At 44.0% G+C, this 24,332-nt stretch overlaps 1 protein-coding gene across 2 annotated transcripts in view; it reads left to right on the plus strand.

Annotated features, from left to right (window-relative positions):
* The first annotated feature begins 1,849 nt into the window (after nt 1-1,849).
* Nucleotides 1,850-24,332, plus strand: part of TGFBR3 (transforming growth factor beta receptor 3) — a 205,999-nt gene continuing 183,516 nt past the window's right edge. The window contains exon 1 of one of the 2 annotated variants that reach the window (XM_004026122.5): nt 1,850-2,251. The gene's annotated coding sequence lies outside the window, so the exon portion shown is untranslated. The remainder of the gene's footprint in view (nt 2,252-24,332) is intronic. The other variant, XM_004026123.5, reaches the window with a different exon arrangement.

Consider the following 24,332-nt stretch of genomic DNA (forward strand, 5'->3'; position numbering starts at 1 on the left):
CAGATCTCGTGAGACTTATTCACTATCATGAGAACAGCACAGGAAAAACTCATCCCCAAGATTCAATTACCTCCCATTGGGTTCCTCCTAGGACACATGGGGATTGTGGGACTTACAATTCAAGATGAGATTTGGGTGGGGACACAGCCAAACCATATCAAATACTGTTTAATTTGAGTCTAGGAGAAATCTTAAGGCCTTAAACTTAGACTTTATAAAAGCAGAGGCTAGCTCCATCTGGACTGTTTATTCCTTCAGAATATTATGCCTACTTGTATTCCCAATGCCTGACTCAGGGCTCTCCCATAGTCAGTGCTCAATGAATATTGGTAAGGAAAAAAATGGTTCATTGAGGAGATTTTTGCAGTAATTCAGGTGACTGATGACATTTGACCTTTGCGAATGAATCTCCAATTCTGCAATTGGGTGGATTCTCTGCCTATAGGTACAAGAGGAAGAGGACGAGAAATATTTCCTGTTCTCTCAATAACTTTCCAAATAACATGTCATAAGAAGCCCCCTCATTCTACTCTCCAACATATTAAAAGCCTAGGATTGAGCCAGGTGCAGCGGCTAACGCCTCTGATCCCAACACTTTGGGAGGCCAAGGCAGGCGAATCTCTTGAGCTCAGGAGTTTGAGACCAGCCTGGGCAACAAAGTGAGACCCCCGCCCTGCCAACCCCCTCTACAAAAAATACAAAAAATTAGCTGGGTGTGGTGGCATTTGTCAGTAATCCCAGCTACTCAGGAGGCTGAGGTGGGAGAATCGCTTGAGCCTGAGAAGCGGAGGTTGTAGTGAGCTGAGATTGAGATTGTGCCACTGCACTCCAGCCTGGGCGACAGGGCGAGACTCCATCTCAAAAAAAAAAAAAAAAAAAAAAAAAAAAGGCATAGGTCCATAGCCCTTTAGAACTGGAAGAAGCCTTCTAGGCCAAGCCCTTCATTTGAACTGAGCCTTGACGAGTATCAGCCGTTAGCCATTTGTGGAAGGTCGCACAGTACTCAGGACTGGAAGTCTGGTCTTTGAAACCTGTCAGTCCACGGTCATTTCACCTGCCTGTTTGTAAAACAATGTCCTGTTACTTAAGTATACTTTTTAATAAGAAAAACTGGGTGTAAGCAAGAGTATCAAAGTGGTGTTCTGGTGCCTGCATTCAACTTCTGCAGCGTGTACTTCACAGGCACAGGTACTTAGGACGTTGCACAGGCACAGGTACTTAGGACGTTGCCCCGCCGAGACTGTCGTTCATATCGCGCCCACCTCCGGGTAACGCCGGTAATGCTGACCTAGCTCCATTATTTGTATTAATTTATTTAGCTAGCAGGGGGAATGGCTGGGTAATGCAGTCTCAGCTGCTGGAGAGGAAGAGGCAAGACTCCGCCGGCGCCCACCATCAGAGCGTGACAACAAGCAGGACCGGAGGTTGGGAAAAAACACAGGGACAGAATGAATGTGTGCATGGGGGAGGTCTGCTGGGGAGAGGGCAAGAGGCTGTGATCAGATTATCTGAGGTTTCAGAACTTTTATATAAAGACCAAGGAACCAAATGAAAATCCAACTCTTCCAGGGAGCCCTGGAAAGTTCAAAGGACCTCGTTTGAGGGAGCGAGTCCCCGCAGCTCGTGCCCACGTCTCCCTCGCGCTTCCCCCAGGACAGGGGCCGCCCCAACCCGGGCACGCTGAGCCCGGCCGCGCCCCTAGCCCCTTCTCTCTGCCTCCTCGTCCCGAAGGGAAGCACAGGCTCGAGCAGCATTCGGGGCTCATCCATCAGCCGCGGAGGCAAAGGAGGAGGAGAGAGGAGGCGGGAGGCGGGAGGCGGGAGGCGGGAGGAGGAGTTTCTGGGCGGCCGAGAGCCCCCGGTGGGGCTGGCGGAGGAGCGCCCTTCCCCCCGCGCGCTGATTGCTGTGGCGTCCTGCCCGTCCCCGCCCGCGTGTGTGCGAGGGAGGGCGAGTGCGCCGGGTCGGCCTGATGGGGGTAATCGAGGGTTTCGGGGACGCCGAGCGGCACTTTCCTCTTCCCAGCGAGTGAAGGAGGGCAGTCGGCGGCTCTCGCGCCCCGGCCACTTTCCCTGCGCGATTCCCGGAGCTCCCTGCAGGAGGTGAGAGTCCCCAGCGGGTCCGGATGGCGTAGTTGTGCCGCGGCGCAGCAGCTGCCGGAGCTCGCCGCCGCCGAGCGCTGGGCGGGGAAACTTTCCGCCGCTTTCCTCCAACTTGCTGCGGGTGGATCTCCGCTGGACACACCGCCTCCGAGGTACGTGCCGGCCCAGCCCCGCGGCGCTGCAGCCCGCCCGGGCTGTGGGCTCTGCAGGCTGCGCGGGTGCCCGTCGGCGCGGCGCGGGCTGCCAGTGCCTACTTACCGGCCAGGGTCGCTCCAGCCGCCGGGACCTCCGGGCTTGGGAGGGAGGCGCTGGTGGGGTGGTGTTTACGCTCCGGGGAGCAGGCACCGGTGGCCAGCGGTGCGTGGGCAGCGGCCGCACGGGGCAGGCAGTGCTCCCAGCGATGCGCAGTGCTGGGGAGGAATTCTCCACGCCCGCCCTCACTCTTCCTCTCCGCGGGTCCTTCTGACCCCTGCGGGGAGCGGCGGCCACTTCCCTCCGGGCGCGTGACAGCTTCGGTGGGAATGGTTTGTTGTGGGTTCGCAGTCAATTGCCGTGGCCCAGGCTGTGGCTCCCGGACTCGTGCACGGACGCGGTTTGCGTTCCCCGCTGGCCGCGCCCTCAGGGTGCCTTGCGGGCTGAGCCGCAAGCTGCAGCTCGGCCCCCCCCCGCCGCCCCGGTTTATTTTGAAGGCTCTCTTCTTGTATTCATTTGGTTAGGACAAACTTGGAAATCTTGGACTGTCGCTAGAAGAATCTGCTTGCAGACTTGATCTTATTAGGGCATTTGCCCCGCTTTGCAGAATCGCATAGTGTCAGGAGCCGATGTGTCAAGCATGAATTACCTTGGCAAAGTAGAACTTAGTGGATTTGGTGTCCTCACGAAAAGCTGGAAGAAGAAAACCGTTCCATTTCCCTAGCTGTGAAGTGAGGATAGTAGTACTTGCCCCGTAAAGTTGCTGTGAGCATCTAATGATTTAATGTGTGTGAGGTGCCACAACAGTGCTTGGCACCGAGTAAGCACCACACGGAGGTTAGCGCTGCTTGCCGCTAGTCCTGCGGTGGCAGGATAGGAGCGGCGAGGGCAGAGGATAGTAGGAGTGACAGGCTGTGCTGGGGAACCAGGCGTATTCTGAGTTTTATGTCCTTCCGAAGAAGTGAGCGGTTTGGGAGAAGTCTCCACAGGTAGTAAAAACACACGTCAAGACCGTTTCTTCTTCCTGAATGCAGAGTGCAAACAGTTACTTCAGTGTGAACTCAGTTGTTTCTTTTGGATAATAATAACAGCTAACGTTTTCTAAGCCCATACTGTGTGCACTTAATCCTCACAGCATCTCTATGGGAAAAGCACTATTAATAACCCTATTTTACAGATAAGACACTAGAGGTTAAGTTACTTGTCCAAGATCATACATAACTTTCTGTTAGTTCTGACTCCAAAGCTAGTTTCCTCCCTCAGCGGAGAGCGGCAAGTGCAGGCCGATTTGTGTGTACATAGATTTGTGTGCATAGTCCATGCATCTTCTCCCATCTTTCAGCTTTCTATTTGAGCTGAACGCATATCTCTTGAAACACACATAAGGTATCTGTGATGAATTTAGGCGATTTTACATACTTATGAGGGTGCCCAATTAAAGTTCCTCTGAAACTGGCCCCAAATAATTATAAATAGAACTCTGACTTGTATTAATTAACATGGATTTTTTTTTTTTTTTTTTTTTTTGGTGACAGAGTCTCGCTCTGTCCCCAGGCTGCAGTGCAGTGGCGCGATCTCGGCTCACTGCAACCTCCACCTCCCGGGTTCAAGAGTTTCTCCTGACTCAGCCTCCAGAGTAGCTGGGACTACAGGCGCGCGCTACCACCCCCAGCTAACTTTTGTATTTTTAGTAGAGGCGGCGTTTCACCATGTTGGCCAGGATGGTCTCGATTTCTTGACCTCGTGATCCACCTGCCTCGGCCTCCCAAAGTGCTGGGATTACAGGTGTGAGCCACCACGCCTGGCCAACATGGATCTTTATTCTTAATTTCTTTTATTAATTCTCCAGACATTGTTGATCACCATTACTTGGCTTCCTTAGGAAACAGCTTGGGGTTGGCACAGGAGGCAGGGAAATAATTCTTACCCCCTTAAGGGCTATTAACATGAAATTGATTTCATGCCATTGTGTCAGTTAAAGGATGTTGCTCTATTTCTTGCTGTTCTTTGCTTTTGGCTTTATTTCTGCATTGTTTAGTGTTTCAAGGCTTGAGCATTTTTTTTTTTTGGCCCTTCAGTTTGTCATTTGTCAACTTTAATTTTTCCTGTTTTGATGGAATCTGACCGTTACACGGCAGCTTTGCCTAACAACTGTTGATTCAGCTCATGTTTTTAAATATAAAAATCACCAACATACTTTTGAATCCCAGCACTTCAAAGGCAACCCCTGGGGAGTTCATTGTTATTTTGAATATTAGTCAATAGGGGGAGCATAACACACTGTTGATATCTATAAGGCGCATAAACCCGTTTTTAGAGTATTAAACATATAGTTTGAAAGCGGAGGGCAAAATATCTAGCAAAATAACTAAGTTGCTTTTGGAGTTTATAATGGAGGACTAGATTTAATTTGAACTGATTAAGAATAACCTTGAGGACAGGGCCTGTATGTTGAATATACGTCAAGAACTCCATGGTGGCTGGACAGATAATAGATAAACACACATATAGTTTTTTTTCAGTTTGTTTCCTTAAGTGGTGTGTAGGCCAGGCACAGTGGCTCACACCTGTAATTCCAACACTTTGGGAGGCTGAGGTAGGAGGATCACTTGGCCAAGGAGTTCGAGACCAGCCTGGGTAATATAGTGAGACCCCCATCTCTTTAAAAAGTGAAGTTTGTATGTAAACTAATTTTGTGTGGTTTGAATAATATTTCAACTTACCTAGGAGAGATGGAAATCCAGAGGAATTTGTTGTGAATCCTTTTGTAATGATCCTGATTTGTCTTTTGTAGAAAACTGAATATAATGAATTTGTTCTCAGGGAGGTTGGTGTGTTCACAATCCTGTCATCACCTTTCATTAACATCTTCTAAGTGCAAGACAATAGGGGATCAGTAATCCTAAATAACAGCAGTTCTATTACTGTGCATTCCTCAGAGGCTTATGTTAATATTCAAGTATAGTAGTAGTTCAGATGTATCATATTTGATACTAGTATAGGTGTGATGTGTCTATGAATACTCATACTTGTAAACATAAACAATAAGAATAAATATGCTTGAAAAAATCAAACTTGACATTTATTTATTTATTTATTTATTTATTTTTTGAGATGGAGTCTCTTGCTCTGTCGCCCAGGCGGGAGTGCAGTGGTGCAATCTCAGCTCACTGCAAGCTCCACCTCCCAGGTTCACGCCATTCTCCTGCCTCAGCCTCCCCAGCAGCTGGGACTACAGGCACTCGCCACCATGCCCGGCTAATTTTTTTGTATTTTTAGTAGAGACGGGGTTTCACCGTGTTAGCCAGGATGATCTCGATCTCCTGACCTTGTGATCCGCCTACCTCAGCCTCCCAAAGTGCTGGGATTACAGGCGTGAGCCACGGTGCCCGGCCAAACTTGACTTTTAAAAAAAGTTTTTGGCCAGGTGTGGTGGCTCATGCATGTAATCCCAGCATGTTGGGAGGCTGAGGCAGGTGGATCACTTGAGGTCAGGAGTTCGAGACCAGCCTGGCCAACATGGCGAAACCTGATCTCTACAGAAAATACAACAATTTGCTGAGCGTGGTGGTGCACACCTGTAATCCCAGCTACTCCAGAGGCTGAGGTGGGAGGATCCCTTGAGCCCAGGAGGTGGAGGTTTCAGTGAGCTGAGATCGTGCCACTGCACGCCAGCCTGGGAGACAGCGAGGTTCTGTCTCAAAAAAAAAAAAAAAAAAGGTTTTCAGTTTTTGTCTGTAGTTTTGTAGGCCAGTTTCCTTTCTTGTTTCTTGCGTATTATGTAGTATTTTTTTATTATTTATTTATTTATTTTTGAGACAAAGTTTCGCTCTGTTGCCCAGGCTGGAGTGCAGTGGAGTGATCTTGGCTCACTGCAACCTCCGCCTCCCAGGTTCAAGAGATTCTCCTGCCTCAGCCTCCCGAGTAGCGGGGACTACAGGCGCGTGCCACCACGCCCGACTAATTTTTTGTATTTTTCGTAGAGACGGGGCTTCACTGTGTTAGCCCCAATGGTCTTGATCTCCTGACCTCATGATCCACCCGCCTCTGCCTCCCAAAGTGCTGGGATTATAGGCGTGAGCCACTGTGCCCAGCCCCATATTATGTAGTATTGATTTACCTTTATTTCATTTACCACGTTAGGGTCCCATGGATCCTATTTTAAAATAACTTTCAAAATTAGTTGAGTCCCTTCTTTTTAAAACTTAGCATTGCGCTTATACTACAGAATAGCATTTATTTAGGATCTCATTTAGTCTTCTATGCTTTGCTCTAGTTTACTCGAGTAATTCAACAAACACTTATAACCTCCTACTCCCTACTAGGCTATGGTTTCTGGTCTTGGAGCTTGGCAAATTAATTGTCCTTATTCAGTGCTCTGATGACTGGGGGCCAAAATACCTTCAGGTTGCTTAGGGCTTTCTTACAGAAAGCCTTTCCTTGGCTTGAAGGAAAGTGTTGTTCCATTGTTTTTTAAGACTCAAAGGAATTAATTTTTCTCTCTTGCATGCAAACTTGGTTGTGACTTGTAAAAGTCAGGTGAGTGCTTGTTTTTCTGAGGGCAGAATCTGAGCCTAAGAGCCCAGGGAACTCAACTGTCCTTTGAGTTTTAAGAAGGTGATCACTGCTGACTTCTTTAGTATATAAGTGAAGACCAATTTCCTGGCTTCAAAAATCTGTGAAAGGTCCTGACTTTACATTTTAAGCTTAACAGACAGAACAGTTAGAGTTTAGACTGTGGCTGTGTAAGTAATAACTTTGCTGTAATATTTTGCCTGGATGATTCTGCTCTGTGGTCATTTTGAATTACCTCCCTTCTCGATAGTTCATTTTGAAATGTCTTTTTGTGGTGCTTTCATTGCTGTTGGATAAAAATTGTAATTGTCAGATTTATTTTTTATTTTTATTTATATACTTATTCATATAAAAATATGTAAATATATGTAAAATCTCACATATATATAATCTATAACTATATATTGTATAATATATAATGTATATATATTTTGAGACAGAGTCTCACTATGTTGCCCAGGCTGGTCTCAAACTCCTGGGCTCAAGTGATCCTCCTGCCTCATCTTCTCAAATTGTTGGGATTACAGGCATGAGCCGCTGCTCCTGGCTGTCAGATTTATTAGCTACTAAAGGACAGTCTTCTTTTTCAGTCTTAACAGTTACTTAAAAGTGATTTTATTGCCATTTCCATCAGTCTACTGGAGCATTTTTCTTATATTTTTATTTTTATGGTTTTTTTTTTTTTTTTTTTTTTTTTTGGGGACGGAGTCTCGCTCTGTCACCCAGGGTGGAGTGCAGTGGCGCGATTTCGGCTCACTGCAAGCTCCGCCTCCCTGGTTCACGCCATTCTCCTGCCTCAGTCTCCCGAGTAGCTGGGACTACAGGCGCCCGCCACCACGCCCGGCTAATTTTTGTATTTTTAGTAGAGACAGGGTTTCACCGTGTTAGCCAGGATGGTCTCAATCTCCTGACCTGGTGATCCGCCGTCTTGGCCTCCCAAAGTGCTGGGATTACAGGTGTGAGCCATCGCGCCCAGCCATATTTTTAAACTTATTTAAAACAACTGTAAATTTAAAAAATGTTAACTTTTTTGAAATTTGCATAACTTGAGTTAGATAAATGTTTTTAGGGGCCTTTAATGTAAAAGCAATCTTGTATTGCCACTAGGAATATAAACAATTTGGAATTTAAGAGTGAATCTAGGTTATATGAAAAGCTAACCTTTAACACACAATAGTGAGCCTTCAGCAGATTGAGTGAGGGCATTTCTGTAGGAAGAAAATTAAGTGTACCAAGAGCCATAGCAGTAATTTCTCTGGTTCTGCATCTTCAGAGTAACACTTGGAATGATAGCATTGTTTCTTTGCAGCATTTCATAAAACACAAGCTGTTGCTAATTTGTTCAGTTTCTAGTCAAGCTGAAATAAATCAACACAGCTTGGAAGGGCCTTACAAGAAGGATCTGGGTTCATTTCCTGGGCTCTGTCCAGGAAATATAGAAATATAATAAATAAATCTATAAATATAAAATTTCTAGATTTCTTATTTTATATCTTTTGAAATAGCACATTTGTTTGTTAACTGACATTGAGCTTTATTTTCTCTGCTTGCAAAGTCCTTGCTTAAGAATCAGCACAAATTTCCAAGCATTCTTCCTCCCCACTTGAATAATGATTTTGATGTCTTGCTCTCTCAACCAAAATGTGTTTTTGAAACAACACTGATATAAATTCTGCATGAGGCTACTGTCATTTGGAACTTATTCTTCATTTTTTATTCTTCAGTTTTTCAGGCCAAAGATGAAGACTTAATAGGCTGACAACTGCTTATGAGGGATAGAGACCATATTTAAAATGGAAGGTCTAGAACAAGAGCCCCAGAACCATGCCTTCAGACCATCCTAATGTGCCCTGCTGAAGATAATTTTTTGGTGTGGAGGGGCAGGGCAGGGAGCCTAATGTCTGGTTTTTGTGGTGATGGTTCTTTTATGTTGAAATCTTCTTCCAGCCTGGGAAGAGGATTCAGTTATATGTAGAGCCTAGCAAAGTTGATTCTTAGACTTAGATTTTAATGGTTTTTTTTTTTTTTTTTGAGACAGAGTCTTGCTCTGTTGCTTAGCTGGAGTACAGTGGTGTGATCTTGGCTCACTGCAACCTCTGCCTCCTGGGTTCAAGTGATTATTGTGCCTCAGCCTCCCAAGTAACTGGGATTACAGGCAGGGGCCACCACATCTGGCTAATTTTTGTATTTTTAGTAGAGACAGGGTTTCGCCATGTTGTCCAGGCTGGTCTCGAACTTCTGGCCTCAAGTGATCTTTCCCCCTCGGCCTCCCAAAGTGCAGGGATTACAGGCGTGAGCCACCATGCCCACAAGCCCACTTTAATGTTAAACTGTTGCCAAGATAATAATTTAGAATTAAGTCTGAAATGTTAGCTCTATCTTAGTTAAAAAATGGTTATAAAGAAGCGTATACTCTCTGGACATTGGACTCCTAGTGAAGGGGGCCTTTGGAGTTGGGTGTTGTTTGCAGGAGGACTAAACACCTGCTTTTCTGTCCTTCCAGGCACATAATTCATTTCTCTGGTATATGCCAAAGGTCAGGTTTTTTGTGTAAAATTGCTGATGGATCATTTGTAAAAACACATTTAAGTTGATTAGTCCTTGATAAATGATCTTTAGAAAACGATCTTTACAGATACTAGTCCTTGAGCTTTCCTGTGGATCAGGTTGCCTTGGGCGAAGGTCTGCAGTTTCACAAGCATGACTCACTACCTTTTATAGGTGAGAACATCAAATGGGCCAGGTGGAGGGTCTAGTAGAACTCTGGATTTCTTTTTAAATTTGTATCATACTATTTTGCTAATGGAAACTTGATGAATACTTAATTCCATCTGGCAAGCGAAAAGGGTCCCTTTTGGGAGTATTCGTTTTGTTAGCATTTTTAGTGATTTATTGTTTTGACAGTGTGATATTGGTCCTTGGATGCAAAAATACTCTGGAGACTATTTGGAAATTTCATTTTATAATTAACTAACTGTGTGATAATTGCTGGAGCAGAATGTGTGTGTGTTTTTTTTCTTTTCATTCTGGAAGGTTATTTGAGGTGAAAAACTTAGATTCTAATCACAAAGGCTTGTGTTCATGTGGTACCCTGAGTACTTTTGTAAGATACTCACTGTGTTGCTGTGAGTTATCTCTTTTATGGTTTTTTCTTTAAAACAAAACTCTTCTGAGTCTCCATAAAGAATAAGCATCTTATTTTGTTATATTAGATTTTGTGCAGTTGGCTGGCAAATTAAATTTAACTTTGAGGGAAAGCACCATTGACTCATTACATACATTTTGCATCATTGCAGCGTAAGGTCTTCCCTATGTGTGTGGGAGAAGTTTCTGATCTAAATGGGCATGTTTCCTATTGCTGGTCTATCTTTTAGCCAAAGCATTTCTGAATAGACATTCCTATTCATTTTCTTATTTTTGAGACTTTAGAGAGATTGTTACTTGTTATGCATTCGTGACAAATCATCTGAATCCTGAAAAAAATACTTATGCCAACAACCCATTTTGTAAAAACACTTGTCTTTGAGCTTTTAAGCTGTCATACTCATTATTCGTTACAATAGCTGTACAGCCATTGGATGTATCATGTTTTTGACACAGGAGCTAGGGGAAGGATGACCTACTTGTTGCATTTCACATTTTTCCATATTTATATCTTTTTTCAATTTGTGGCATCTTTATTTCATTGTTAGAGTGGTTCTCTAAGACGTTCCAGGTTTTAATTTCATTCACTGTGTGGGCTAAATAAGGAGCTTTCCTGTAGAACCAATTCTACTAAATTCCTGAAAATGTCAGTTAAAAATTAGCCAGGCATGGTGGTGTGTGCCTGTAGTCCCAGCTTCTCAGGAGGCTGAGGCAGGAGGATGGCTTGAGCTAGGAGGTCGAGGCTGCAGTGAGTCATGATCATACCACTACACTCCAGCCTGGGTGACAGAGTGAGACCTTGTCCCTACCCCCACCACAAAAAAAAAGAAAATATGAAGAAAAAAGAAAATGCTTCCAAAAAGTATCCCATCTAGATACCATGCTGGTTAGGGCTTTTGGTCATGTTTGAATGGGACATAGCTGAACACAGAGCAGGAGTTCAATGGGTAGGGAGGCTAGGAAAAGGAGAGGAGTGTCTAATTTGTTGGGAGAAAATCCACTTTTGCATAATAATAGGGGATTTATGTGTTTTCTTTGGAGTTAATATGTATTTCAAGTAGGTAGATAGGTAAGAGGTTTGCAAAAGAAATTTTGCTAAGGTTGAGGTTCTGTAGTTGGCAACTCTTATAACCCTGAAGATCCTGTTCTCTAAAGCCAGGAAAAAGCAGTCTGTTTCCAATTATGTATCACAAAAAATAGTGAAATTAAGCCAAGAAAAATGATCATTTGGGAGTTGGGTTGCTTTTTTTTTGCAGAGGGTAAAGGAGAAAGGACTGTAGACACACATTTTAAAGAATCTGCTAGTTTTTCTGTTGGCTTTCAGATTTTTCTCAAATGCTCTGTATTGGAAATTAAGAATAATTTTAGGATTAAAGGCTTTTTCCTCCTTCGGCTTCTTTTTGTTTCTCAGAGAGAAAATAGAAGAGCATTTAGGCAGTTTTTGCTGACATGAAAGGGTTTGGGTCCAGTGTTCCGGGACCCAGCTTGTGTTTTTGGTAAAGCCTTTTCCTGCCTGAATGGTCCCAGGTTATGGGCTCACAGCATCATACCTGGTAGTGGTGCTATGGTTTTTGTTATATGAATTTTTTACCATGCTTTGAACTGAAATGTAGTCCCTGCTGCCTAGCATTATTCTGCCGGAGGAGAAAACTGGGGATGTTAGTGTGGGAAAGGTATGGAGGTACGAAGCCTAGCATTTGGATGATGTGTGGGTGAATATATTGTCCTCAGCACTTGTCAGAAGCAACTAGCCTTTCGGGATGCCTACTGCTAGTTTCAGAATTAGTGGTCCTGTGAGACCTAGGTGTTAACTAAGAAATCTCCTTTCCACTGCCAGAAGATCAGCCCCGGCAGGTCTTAGTTCCTGTTTCTCACACCTTACACCTCCACAGAGTGTTGAAGAAGACTTTCCTGATGCTGCATAATCTTTGATAACTCTTAGTCTTGTCACTGAGGCTAATGTGTTTTAGCTCTTGGTGCTTTTCTTCTCACCTCCCATTTACTCTCCTGCCTGCTGCTGGCTCCCACGCCCACCACACCCCCACCACACCCCCATGAGGTGCTAGAAGAGGTGTGAAGTACGGAGTGCAAAGTTGCATTTGCTGCTTTACTATCCTTTTTCCCCCATTTTTTTTTCTTGGTTTCCCTGAAACGAGTTCTCCTGGTTTTCCTCTTATGTTCCGGATGTCTCTTCAGTCTTCCATTTTGTTTCTTTTTCTTTTTCTTTTTTTTTTTTGAGACGGAGTCTCACTCTGTTGCCCAGGCTGGAGTGCATTGACACGACGTTGGCTCACTGCAGTCTCCGCCTCCTGGGTTCAAGCAATTCTCCTGCCTCAGCTGCACACTCCCACCCCCCCGAGTAGCTGGGATTACAGGTGTGCGCCACCATGCCCAGCTAATTTTTGTATCTTTAGTAGAGACAAGGTTTTGCCATGTTGGCCAGGCTGGTCTTGAACTCCTGACCTCAGGTGATCTGCCTGCCTCAGCCTCCCAAAATGCTGGGATTATAGACGTGAGCCACAGTGCCCAGCCCAGTCTTCCTTTTCAATGCTTGATCCCTATGGGTTGACATTTTCCAAGGTTGCATTTTCCTTTCCTCCTCTCCTCTCCCCTCTTCTTTTCTTTTTCTTGTCTTTTCAGTCTACATTGAGTTGCTCATATTTCTGTGCTTCAATATCAGCAGCTCCCTGTTTTTTCACACCCATATTTCCAACAGCCTATCAGACAGTGCCATCTGGTTGTTCTGTAGATTTTTCTGTTACAGTCCAAAAGCCACCATATTACTTCTCTGTGGTCCACAGCCTCCACAGTGTCACCTTCTGTATTTCCCATGTCCCTCCTTCTCTGTGGGGGTTCCTGCTTACTCTTCCAGGCTCTCAGTGCTGCCAGCTCCTCCAGTGGGGCTTCATGTGGCTCCTCCTGGCAGGTGCTTCTCTTGCTGCCTCATGAGAATGTTTTTTTTCCTTTGGCAGATTCCCCAGAGCAGGATTGAGTCTTACCATCTTGGTATCCTAGGTGTGTAGCATGGGCCTGGTTTATAGATACATTGTCAAATGGAATTCTTCATTTCAGCCCACTTCAGTTATGGCTTTGGGGAAAGATCAGGCTTACAGTTGATATAAATTATAGCTATAGAAAAGACACAGAAAATCAACTCAGAATCATAGAGTTTAGGGTTACAGTGGGGCTTAGAATAATCTTCCTTAAGTTTCTCTAAAGATGAGAACAACCAGAGAACAGTGTTTCTCTTCTTGCCCCTCTGCAGCCTAGTTCCCACCCAATAGCCAGAATGATTGTGATGAAACCTAAGTCAGATTCCTTCATTCCCTTGCTTAAAACACTCTAGGCTGGGCGCAGTGGCTCACGCCTGTAATCCCAGCACTTTGGGAGGCTGAGGCAGGCGGATCACAAAGTCAGGAGTTTGAGACCAGCCTGGCCAGCATGGTGAAACCCCGTCTCTACTAAAAAAAAAATTAGCCTGGCATGGTGGTGGGCGCCTGTAATCCCAGCTACTCGGGAGGCTAAGGCAGGAGAATCGCTTGAACCCAGGAAACGGAGGTTGCAGTGAGCTGAGATTGCACCACTGCACTCGTCTGGTGACAGAGTGACCAAAAAACCAAAAAACCACTCTACTGTTTATTCTTGTCTTTCTCAGAATGAAAGCCAGAATTCTTACAGTGATCTGTAAAGCCCTGCCCAACCAGCCCACCACTCTTATGCTGGTGACCCAGTTGACTTCCCTCTTGTGCTCTCTAGGCTGCTCACTCTGCTCCAGCTGCCGCACCTGACTGTTGGTCCCTGAGCACGCCAGATACGCTCTGTCTCAGGGCCTTTGCATGTGCTGTTTCCTTTGCTTGGAATGTTTTTCCCCAAATAGCTACAGAATTCGCTTCTGTTAGGTCCTTACTCAAAACAGACAAACCAAACCAAAACCCCACACACATACTTTGTCTCTCCCTTTTCTGCTTTGTTTTCTTAGCATTGGTCTCTATATAATATATAATTATGTATCTTGTTTATAGTCTGTCTCCTTTAGCTAGAATGAAAGCTCCATCAGGGCAGGGATTTTTATGTTTTGTTCTCTGTTGAATACCCACACCTGGAACAGTCCTGGCATGAAGCAGGCATTTGATAAACATTATTAAATGAATAAGAAGCATTTTATGGATTTTTTTTTTTTGTGGCAGGGTCTCACTCTGTCACCCAGGCTAGAGTGCAGTGGCACAATCTTGGCTCACTGCAACCTCTGCCTCCCGGGTTCAAGCCATTCTCCTGCCTCATCCTCCCAAGTAGCTGGGATTACAAGCACATGCCATCAGGCCCAGCCAATTTTTTTTGTATTTTTGGTAGAGACGGAGTTTCACCATGTTGGCCAGCCTGGTCTTGAATTTCTGATCTCAAGTGATCCACCCGCCTTGGCCTCCCAAAGTGCTGGGATTACAGGCGTTAGCCACAGCGCTCAGCCCATTTTATGGATTTCTTATAGCCCCAGTTATAGGTGCACTCAGGGCATTAAAAAGGGAAAATTGGGCCAGGCGTGGTGGCTCAGGCCTATAATCCCAACACTTTTGCAGACCGAGGATAGGAGTCTCAAGGACTCCTGTCACTTGAGGACAGGAGTTTGAGAGCAGCCTGGCCAACATGGTAAAGCCCCATCTTTACTAAAAAAAATACAAAAATTAGCTGGGCGTGGTGGCAGGCACCTGTAATCCCAGCTACTTGGGAGGCAGAGGCAGGAGAATTGCTTAAACCTGGGAGGGAGAGGTTGCAGTGATCTGAGATAGTGCCACTGCACTACAGCCTGGGAAACAGTGAGACTCCATCTCAAAAAAAAAAAAAAAAAAAAAAAAAAAAAGAAGGGAAAATTGGCCAGGTGTGATGGCTTACCCCTATAATCCCAGTGCTTTAGGAAGCTGAGGCAGGAGGATTATATGAGGCTAAGAATTCAAGATTAGCCTGGATAACATAGTGAGACCCCATCTCCATAAAAAAATCTTAAAAAGTCAGCTGGGTGTGGTGGGGCACACCTGTAGTCCCTGCTTACAGGGACTGTAGTTGAGGTGGGAGAATAGCTTGAGCCAAGGAGTTCGAGGCTGCAGTGAGCTATGATCATGCCACTGCACACCAGCCTGAGTGACAGAGTGAAACCCTATCCCCCCCTCCCACCACCCCGTCAAAAAAAGGGAAAACCATCAATCTCGGGGAAGGAGAATCTGATTTTTAAAAAGCCTCATTTAAGACTCGTTGGACTAGAACACTGACCTCGTTTTCATGTCTGACTCGAAGCAGCACCTGTGGGTCCCCCCATCCTTACAAGTGGTTTGGGAAGACTCCCATTTTACCTCTAACAGGCATGGGCTTGCTGCGGTTTCTCTCTGCCTGTGGTTTGCCCTTTAACCCAGCAGGCTACAAAGATGAAAAGCAAACACAACGTTAAAGAAAAGAGCTAGGGAAGAGGGCAGGGGGAAACAGGGCAGAATTTCCTTGCAGCGCTGACATCTTGCCTTGTTTCTGTGCCCATCCCCTTGTCTGGTTACACAGTCTCTTCCAGAGCTGCCTTGCTTGGGGGCTGTGCTCAGTCTTGAGACTTTTAGGCCAGATGACTCTTGAGTTTTGCTTTGATGTTGTAATTTCTTTGAAAAGAAATCTTAATTTTAGGCAAAAAGGACATTGGAGAACGGATTCTTTAAAATTAAATTACCATCTTTCGAAGTGAAGTTTTAACCCTTCTCAAGATAAGGGGTTGTCACTGAAATTTCTGCTTGCTTCTGCTGATGATGCTAGTGGGAAGTCAGGATTGGCAGGACCCCATCTTGTGAAACCAATACCTTAAATCCTCGGGGCAATAAATTCAGCTCTGAAGAAGTGTCAGACTCTTATGGGTAGGGATTATGTGGAATGAAGTACATAATTTGTATTAGTGTAATAGTAAAGTTAGAGGAATTTGCCTCCTGCTCTTATTGAGATAACATTGGCATGGTTCCTACAGGGATAGGAAGCCCAGCCAAGAAAGGCAAAGGCTTAGGAGGAAGCTATTGGCCATGTAAAAAGCCTGCAGTGTCATTCACCCTGGGATTCAAAGGTATCACATTGAAAATAAATTGTCTAGAATGGAGCTGAGTTATCAGTGAGTAGTTAAAAATAATCAAAGCTACCATTTCCTGAATTCTAACAACATACTAGGAAGTAATTGCTTTATTTATTAATTTAGTTAGTCATCATAACAATCCCATGAAGGAGGTAGAATCATTATCTCTACTTTACAGATCAGGCATGGAGCTTTAAGTAAGTTGCCCAAAATTATATTGCTTAGAAAAGGCAGGTGGGGGATTTGAACTCAGGTAAGCTATGGGGGCCCCGCACTTTCCACTATGCTGTACTGTAGTCTGCTTCTAGGACAAACCAAGCATGCTCTTACCTCAGGACCTTTGCACTTACTATTCCCACTGCCTGGGAGGTTTTTCCTTTAGATATTGTCATAGCTTTGTCTCTTACCTCTGTGCTTAAATGTTACCTTGTCTGGGAGGCCCTCTCTGACCACCCTGTCTAAAATAGCATCCCTCCTGTCATCACTCTCTCTCCTTAACCTGCTTTATTTTCCTTTCCTAGGTCTTATCATGCCTTGACATATTATTTATTTGTTGTCTTGTCTGTCCCCACCTTTAGAAGGTAACCTATGTGAAAACAGGAGTGTGTTTAATTTGCTGCTATGTGCCCACCTCCCTGAACAGTGCCCAGGACAGGGTAGGTGCTAATAAATGTTTGTTGAGTGAATGAATGAAGTAAACTAAAACTGCTGATCAAGGCCTGCCACCCTGGTTTCAGAACAAAATAATTTGTCCCTTGTGCCAGATCTCATCAGACTACCCACCACCAGAAAGTGAGTGTCCATGCAGGGCCTGGTTGATGTCTACAGTGGCTTAGTAATAGGCACAGTCCCTATCTTTTTTTTGAAAGTCAGCTGTTTCTGGAGGATCTCCTGTTTGTAGTAGTTAAGAGCATGGGCGTGAAATTAGACAGACCTAGGCTTAAGTCCTGGTGCCAGGATTTATAAGCTGGTGACTTGGGGTTGCTTAGCATCTTTTTTTTTTTTTTTTTTTGGTGACAGAGCAGAGTCCCACTCTGTTGCCCAGGCTGGAGTGCAGTGGTGCCATTGTAGCTCACTTGCAGCCTTGAACTTCTGGGCTCAAGTGATCCCCCGCCTCAGCCTTCCAAGTAGCTAGGACTATTGGCATGCGCCACCATGCCTGGCTAATATTTGTGTTTGTATTTATTTATTTATTTATTTTCAGAAACTCCTGATATTCAAATTATTTTTATTTTTTCTATGTTTCCCAGGCTGGTCATGAACTCCTGGCTTCAGGGGAGCCTTTGGCCTCTGCCTCCCAAAGTGCTGGGATTATAGGTGTGAGCCACTGTACCCAGCCTTACTTAGCATCTTGAAGCCTCACTTTTCTCACTACAAAATGGAGTAAAGGGCATCTGTCTCCTTGTATTGTTGAGAAGATTAAATGAGAAATTGTGATATACATGATAGGTGTTCAATAGATGATAACTGAGACATTTTGTGGGTTCAGAAGAAAGCAGAGATGTCAGCTTCTGACAGGAAGGGGAATAAGGTATAGACACTTGATCAACCACAGAATAATTACAAAGCAGCATGTGGACAAGTCTTGGCTTTGCAACTAAGTAGCTGTGTAAAGCTGGGCCAGTCGTTGAGCCTTTCTAATTTTTGGTTTGCTAATCTGTAAAATTAAAGGGTCGGAGTAGATACTACCTGTTCTAGCATTCCAAGTTGGCTCTGACTAGAAGATAACGTGGAACAAATTATACCAAAATGTTAAGTGACAGAATGTTCACAGTAGGATGGGATTAATCAGAAGTCTCTTTTGGAATGAGGTGAGGACTATTGGTAGAGTTCTTAGACTTTGAGGAATAGCATAAAGATGGCAGATTGTGATAAATGGTTAGATCTGACAAAATTCAGGTTTTCTGTGTGCTTACATTGTTGGGAAGATACTGCATTTAAATAATTTTCGTTTACATAAGATATATTAAAATAGCTAATGTAGTATTAATATTCTATTTATTCTTATGTTGCCAATTTGAATATTTTTCTTGGATAACACTTTCCCGTTTTGTGAAGTTATTCCTGCTAGCCTTTACATAATTATGCATTTCAGATTTCCACAAGTGTGTTTGAAGTCTCATTTTCTAGAAGGGATTCAGGATTATTAGTCCATGTAATGACAATTATAGTATGATACAAATAAAAGATTTTCTTGTTAATTTCTTTATATTAGAAATGAGGGAAGTAGGACGCAGAAGGTCTGAGCTGGTAAAACATGCTGATGGTCGCACTCCTGCCTCCTTTTCCTTTGAGGATGCCTGAGGTTCTTATATACACAACTCTTATTTGTTATCGAGAAATGTTCTAATTTATCATCCTGCTGTACTGTTTTTTCTTTTTTCTTTTTTTTGAGACGGAGTCTCGCTCTGTTGCCTAGGCTGGAATCTCAGCTCACTGTAACCTCTGCCTGCCGAGTTCAAGCGGTTCTCCTGCCTCAGCCTCTCGAGTAGCTGAGATTACAGGCATGTGCCACTACACCTGGCTAATTCTGTATTTCTTGTAGAGATGTGATTTCACCATGTTGGCCAGGTTGGTCTGGAACTCCTGACCTCAAGTGATCTTCCCACCTTGGCCTACCAAAGTGCTGTGATTACAGGTGTGAGCTACCACTCCCGGCCTGTACTATTTTTATTGTAGTGTGTGCACAGTAGTATTTATACCTGTAGTCCACTGTGGTGCCTTCATTAGATGCCCACTGTCAGCCAAGTGTAGGTAGACTGTGATCCGCCTTGCTGGAATTAAGACAGTGGGAAAGCCATACTTGGAAGGAAATAATTACATAATAATTACAACCTGAAGGGTTGTACTGCGTTCTAGGTGTCCAAGTTTAACTTGGTCCAAGGGAATCAGAGGAGGCTTTCTTCAAGAAGTAAGGCTTTTGCTGAGACCTGAAGATGTTAGAAAGTGACCATCCTAGGGACCATGGAGGGATGTTGAGTTCCGATATAGTGAACATCACTTTTGGAAGGTGAGGACTTGGCCCTTTTGTGGGACTGAATTGACACTAGTGTGGCTGGAGTGTGCAGAAGATGAGCTTGGACTAACTAGACGATGGATGGTGGCCATGTGAAGTTTTGCTGTTTATCTGGACGGCAGTGGGCAACCATTGAAGAGTTTTAATTCTTAGTGTTTCACATGCCTGGGCTCTAAACCACCACACCTGGTGCACTTTTAAATTTTTGTAGAGACAGCGTTTCACTATGTTGTCCAGGCTATCAAAAGCTTTTTTCAATGGCCAGGTGCTTGCTAGGGCCTGAGGGAGGATGACTGTTGTCCTGAGAATATTCTGATATGCTGAATTTTGCTCGAATAATTACAGCTTTATGATTTAAACCTTTTTGATGACAGCTGATTCCTCATTCTAGGTAGCTTGGTTGGTTTGGTGGCAGTGCCAGACCAAGTTCCACAGCCCCCAGCTGAACCCCTGCAGCTAATTGGGAATCATCAAATAGAATCGAGAAGGGCCCTGCAGCCAGATCCCTGTAACTTATACCAGAAATGTTGAGGCAATGGCTTCACCACCATTTGGACAGTTTTGCTACATTATGAGTATCTTTAGAACCCATACCTTGTATGGAATTTGGAATCATTTTTTTGTGATGGAGGGAATTTTTGAAATTCTAGATGATAAAGTCTAATCTCAAAAATAATACAAAATTTGCTATAAACAACTATTTCTGTTGCCTTGCTACTAGTAGTTTGCTTATTTTCTTTTTGGAAGTCTAGGTATATTTTAACCATAAAAATACCAATGACTATTATTTATTTAAAATAGACAGTGTGGGGCCGAGCACAGTGGTTCACACCTGTAATCCCAGCACATTGTGAGGCTGAGGTGGGTTGATCACCTGAGGTCAGGAGCTCGAGACCAGCTGGGCCAACATGGCGAAACCCTGTCTCTACTAAAAATACAAAAATTAGCCAGGCGTGGTGGCACATGCCTGTAATCCTAGCTATTTGGGAGGCTGAGACAAGAGAATTGCTTGAACCCAAAGGCAGAGGTTGCAGTGAGCTGACATCGTGCCACTGCCCTCCAGCCTGGGTGGCAGAGTGAGACTCCATCTCAAAAAAGAAAGAATAAAATAAAATAGACTGTGTGGGCCGGGTATTGTTTTAGTTACCATGCCTATATTCTGTCTTATATTATAATCAAAATATTGCTACCATTTTACAGATGAGGGCGTGGTAGGGGCTAAATGACTTTTCCAATGTAACACAGCTGGGTAAGCCAGGTTTTGAACCCCCAAATACAGTTCTTTATTAATTCTAGCTAAAAAGCAGACACCCTTATAAATGAAAAGCTACAGAAACCTTTGGATGCAAAAATCTTAAATGTGAAAAGGTGGTTCTTAGAGTATTGCAAGGGTGGGTGAAAAAGCCATCCTAGTTTGTGAGTTTGAATAAAACATGGTCTTTTCCAACTTTGTGAAATGTGTCAACACCCACCCTCCCTTTTTCCTGTATTTTGCTTGGGAGTGAGGTGTGTTGTGCTTGGGATAGATGGAAGGGCTTTTAAGGACAGACTGAAGTTCAGCCCCAAGGAAACCAAGGCTGCTGGGGCCAGATTTGTTGATCATGCTCCCAGCCAGGAATGAGGGTGGGCCTGTTCTGGAGGGACAGCACACCTCGCCTCTGAAGGCAGCTGGCACAGAACAGGCAGAGTGGAGTCAGGCTTCTCTGCTCTCCTCGTACCCTCTGTGCGTACTGCTTCCCCCATGCCTACCAGTACAGGTGGTTCCAGAGTAATCTTCCTCCTTTCTTTTCCTGCCACTGGCAGCCACAGAATGTTGGGACTGATTAATCTGATACCTCAGGATAATAAATCTCTTTGGTAGAAACAGCTTGCTAATGATAAATGATAGTTTTAATACTATACATGCGCAATCTCATTTGATTCTTGCAACAACTCTGTGATGTAGCTAAGTTTCGTCTGTTACGCTCTTTACGAAGGAGGAAACTGAGGCTCCATTCTGATCTAAACCTCCCTCCTTTCTTGTCTGACATGCTGTGAGAATCTCAACTGATTGTCCAGGCACTCTGGCCTCCCTTCAGTCTGTTCTCTGTACAGCATGAGGGAAATCTTTAGTAATCCCATCTGATCACGCTATTCCCTGTTTAAACCCCTCCTTGAACTTATTCCTCTTCTCTTTCCCTTTCAGCTCTGCAGCTCTCCTCCCTCCTGTAATGCTTCCTCTGCCTGCAGTGTCATTCATCACCTGACTTTTAAAATCTTCGCTTGTCCTCAGGTTGCGTATACTTTTCCTTTAGAGCTCTGATTATATCGTGTAATTACATGTTTGTGATTATTGTCTGTTTATCTCACCAGCTTTTAAGCCCACAAGGGCAAAAAACATGTCTCCTTGGCCACTGCTTAGCAGAGTAAGCAATAAAGATTTGTTGAAAGGAGAAACTGAGGAAATTAAATGTCTTGTGAGAAGTAGTAAATGATATTTTTACTAGGATATAAGCTCCCTGAGGGCAGGATTTTTGGCGTCTTTTTTCATTGCTGTATCCCTGGCATCTTGAACAGTGCCTGGCATATAGCAGTAATATTTATTGAATATCAATTGTGCTTGGATGTGATTCCGAAGATTTCTTATCTAAATCTAGGACTTTTTCTCTCTTTGTGCCAAATCTATCTGAAGATGGGGATTAGTTTAGTTCTGATTCTGAATCAACTCATGGATGTAGCCAGGCCATGTTAGCCATCTAAGGGGAAGCTACTAATTTTTTCTTACTGGTTCTTAGCCTATTGCCAGACATCCATTTTGCCACAGTTTTTCTCTTAGATAGAGCAAGATTTCTCTCCTCACCTTAGGGAATATTGTACCCAACCAGATCCTTTTGAATATTGGTTTAGAACATGATGGTTTTGAGGATTCATTTGGATGGGATTTTTTCAGCTAATCTTGGTCTTTATCTGTGCACTCTGTTGGGTCACGAGGGCATGTGGGGCAGTATGCTCAGTTTAATGGACTCAGAAATAAACCCAGGGGATCTCTGAAATTAGCAGAATTAGTAGCACATTTATTTGCTTTTATTTTAAACCCATTAAGTTCTAAGAATTTTCTTTTTTTTTTTTTTTTTTTTTGGGAGACGGAGTCTCGCTCTGTCGCCCAGGCTGGAGTGCAGTGGCGCGATCTCAGCTCACTGCAAGCTCCGCCTCCCGAGTTCACGCCATTCTTCTGTCTCAGCCTCCCGAGTAGCTGGGATTACAGGTGCCTGCCACCGCGCCCGGCTAATTTTTTGTATTTTTAGTAGAAACGGGGTTTCACCATGTTAGCCAAGATGGTCTCGATCTCCTGACCTCGTGATCCACCCGCCTCGGCCTCCCAAAGTGCTGGGATTACAGGCGTGAGCCACCGCGCCCGGCCAAGTTCTCAGAATTTTCTTATGTTCATTGATGAATACTAAGTGTTCATCAGTTCATCAAAGTTCACCTACCTTTTAAATGGAACACGTTGCTTTGAAATGTGGGCAAAATGACTATTATTCCAAATTGCTCTTTCATGATCTCAGAGTACCCTATTTATATTTCTACTTTTTTTAAATAAATACTTTAAGTTCTAGGGTACATGTGCACAATGTGCAGGTTTGTTACATAGGTATACATTAGGTATACATGTGCCATGTTGGTTTGCTGAACCCATTGACTCATCATTTACATTAGGTATTTCTACTTTTTTTTTTTTTAAGTGAAAGCAAGTTTATTAAGAAAGTAAAGGAATAAAGGAATGGCTACTCCATAGACAGAACCTATATTTCTTTCTTTCTTTTTTCTTTTTTTTTTGAGATGGAGTCTCACTCTGTTGCCCAGGCTGGAGTGCAGTGGCACAATCTCGGCTCATTGCAATCTCCCTCTCCTGGGTTCAAGTGATTCTCCTGCCTCAGCCTCCCGAGTAGCTGGGATTACAGGCACGTACCACCACACCTGGCTAACTTTTGTATTTTTAGTTGAGCTGGAGTTTCGCCAGGTTGGCCAGGCTGGTCTTGAACTCCTGACCTCAGGTGTTCTGCCCAGCTCGGCCTCCCAAAGTGCTGGGATTACAGGCATGATCCACTGTGCCCAGCCAGAACCCATATTTCTAAAGAAAGCATTTAGTTCATAAAGTCCAGAGATTCTTTGAGGTCAAAAAGTCAGGATTGGGAGTCCCTGTTGTTTGCAGTCAGTGTGGTAGAACCTCACAGAAGAAAGAGGAGTTTGTATTTCGTTAGTTTTATCAAAGCTACAACTTTTCGGAAGCCTTCAGTCCATCCAGCATTCCAGGGAACTGATTCCTAAGTCGGGTGTTAAGGCACTGAGGTGTACAAGTTGTGGCCAAAACTGGAGTTCAGCTGAATGAGAATGACACACTTCCCTTTTGCTTCTCCTCTGCCTTGGGAGCCTTTCACCACACTGGGGAGATTAGACAAAAACCTTCTGCAGTTTATTTTCTTTTTGAACAAGTTACATTATGGAGAGACTTTTAAGCTAAAAGAAGAAAAGCTCCCTTTTTGTTACAAACAGCAGTGTGTAGTTTCAACTTGTCCAGGACTTCCTCAGAGATGTTTTAAGATCCGGTGTAAACTTGCTGTGGTTTGCCTTTGGGCATCAAACTGTTTAGCTTGGCTGTATTATATCTGTAATTGCTGCATTTTAATAATTGCCCAATATTCTTGTCAGCAATTTGCAGCCTATATTTTTAATGGAACCATTTGCCTTTCTTTTCCACAGGTTTGTTCAGACCTGGTTTAAGCCCCTGGATTAACGCAGCACAGACCCTCAGACCCACTGCAGCTGTGGGCAGGGTGACGCAAGCTCATTAAATATTCCCACAAGCCTTGTGCCGCTTACAGTTTATGTGCTTCATAAAATCCTCTGGGAAGTCATCTTCTTCTGAGATCTCCTTACAGGGATTTGCTTTATAAAAGTTGTCTTTAACATTTGCTGAAATAGCATATTGTTTCAGAGAGGTTTTTCCTTATCAAAATTATTATATAGGCAGGAGGCACTATAGTTCTTGTGAACCAATTCACTAATTTAGGGAATCTAATATTTCGAAGGGAAAAAAATAGAGACAGATACTCTTTGTGGTGGTTGAATTTTTAAGTTAACGGAGATTTCCATATGATCAGAGTTGATGTGGAATTATGGTGACAGAAATGTTCGACTTTGAGGGATAATAAGTCAGTTTAATGGCTCCCAAATTATC

This window comes from Gorilla gorilla, chromosome 1 (genome assembly GCF_029281585.2).
Source record: "Gorilla gorilla gorilla isolate KB3781 chromosome 1, NHGRI_mGorGor1-v2.1_pri, whole genome shotgun sequence".
NCBI classification, from domain to species: Eukaryota; Metazoa; Chordata; class Mammalia; order Primates; family Hominidae; genus Gorilla; species Gorilla gorilla.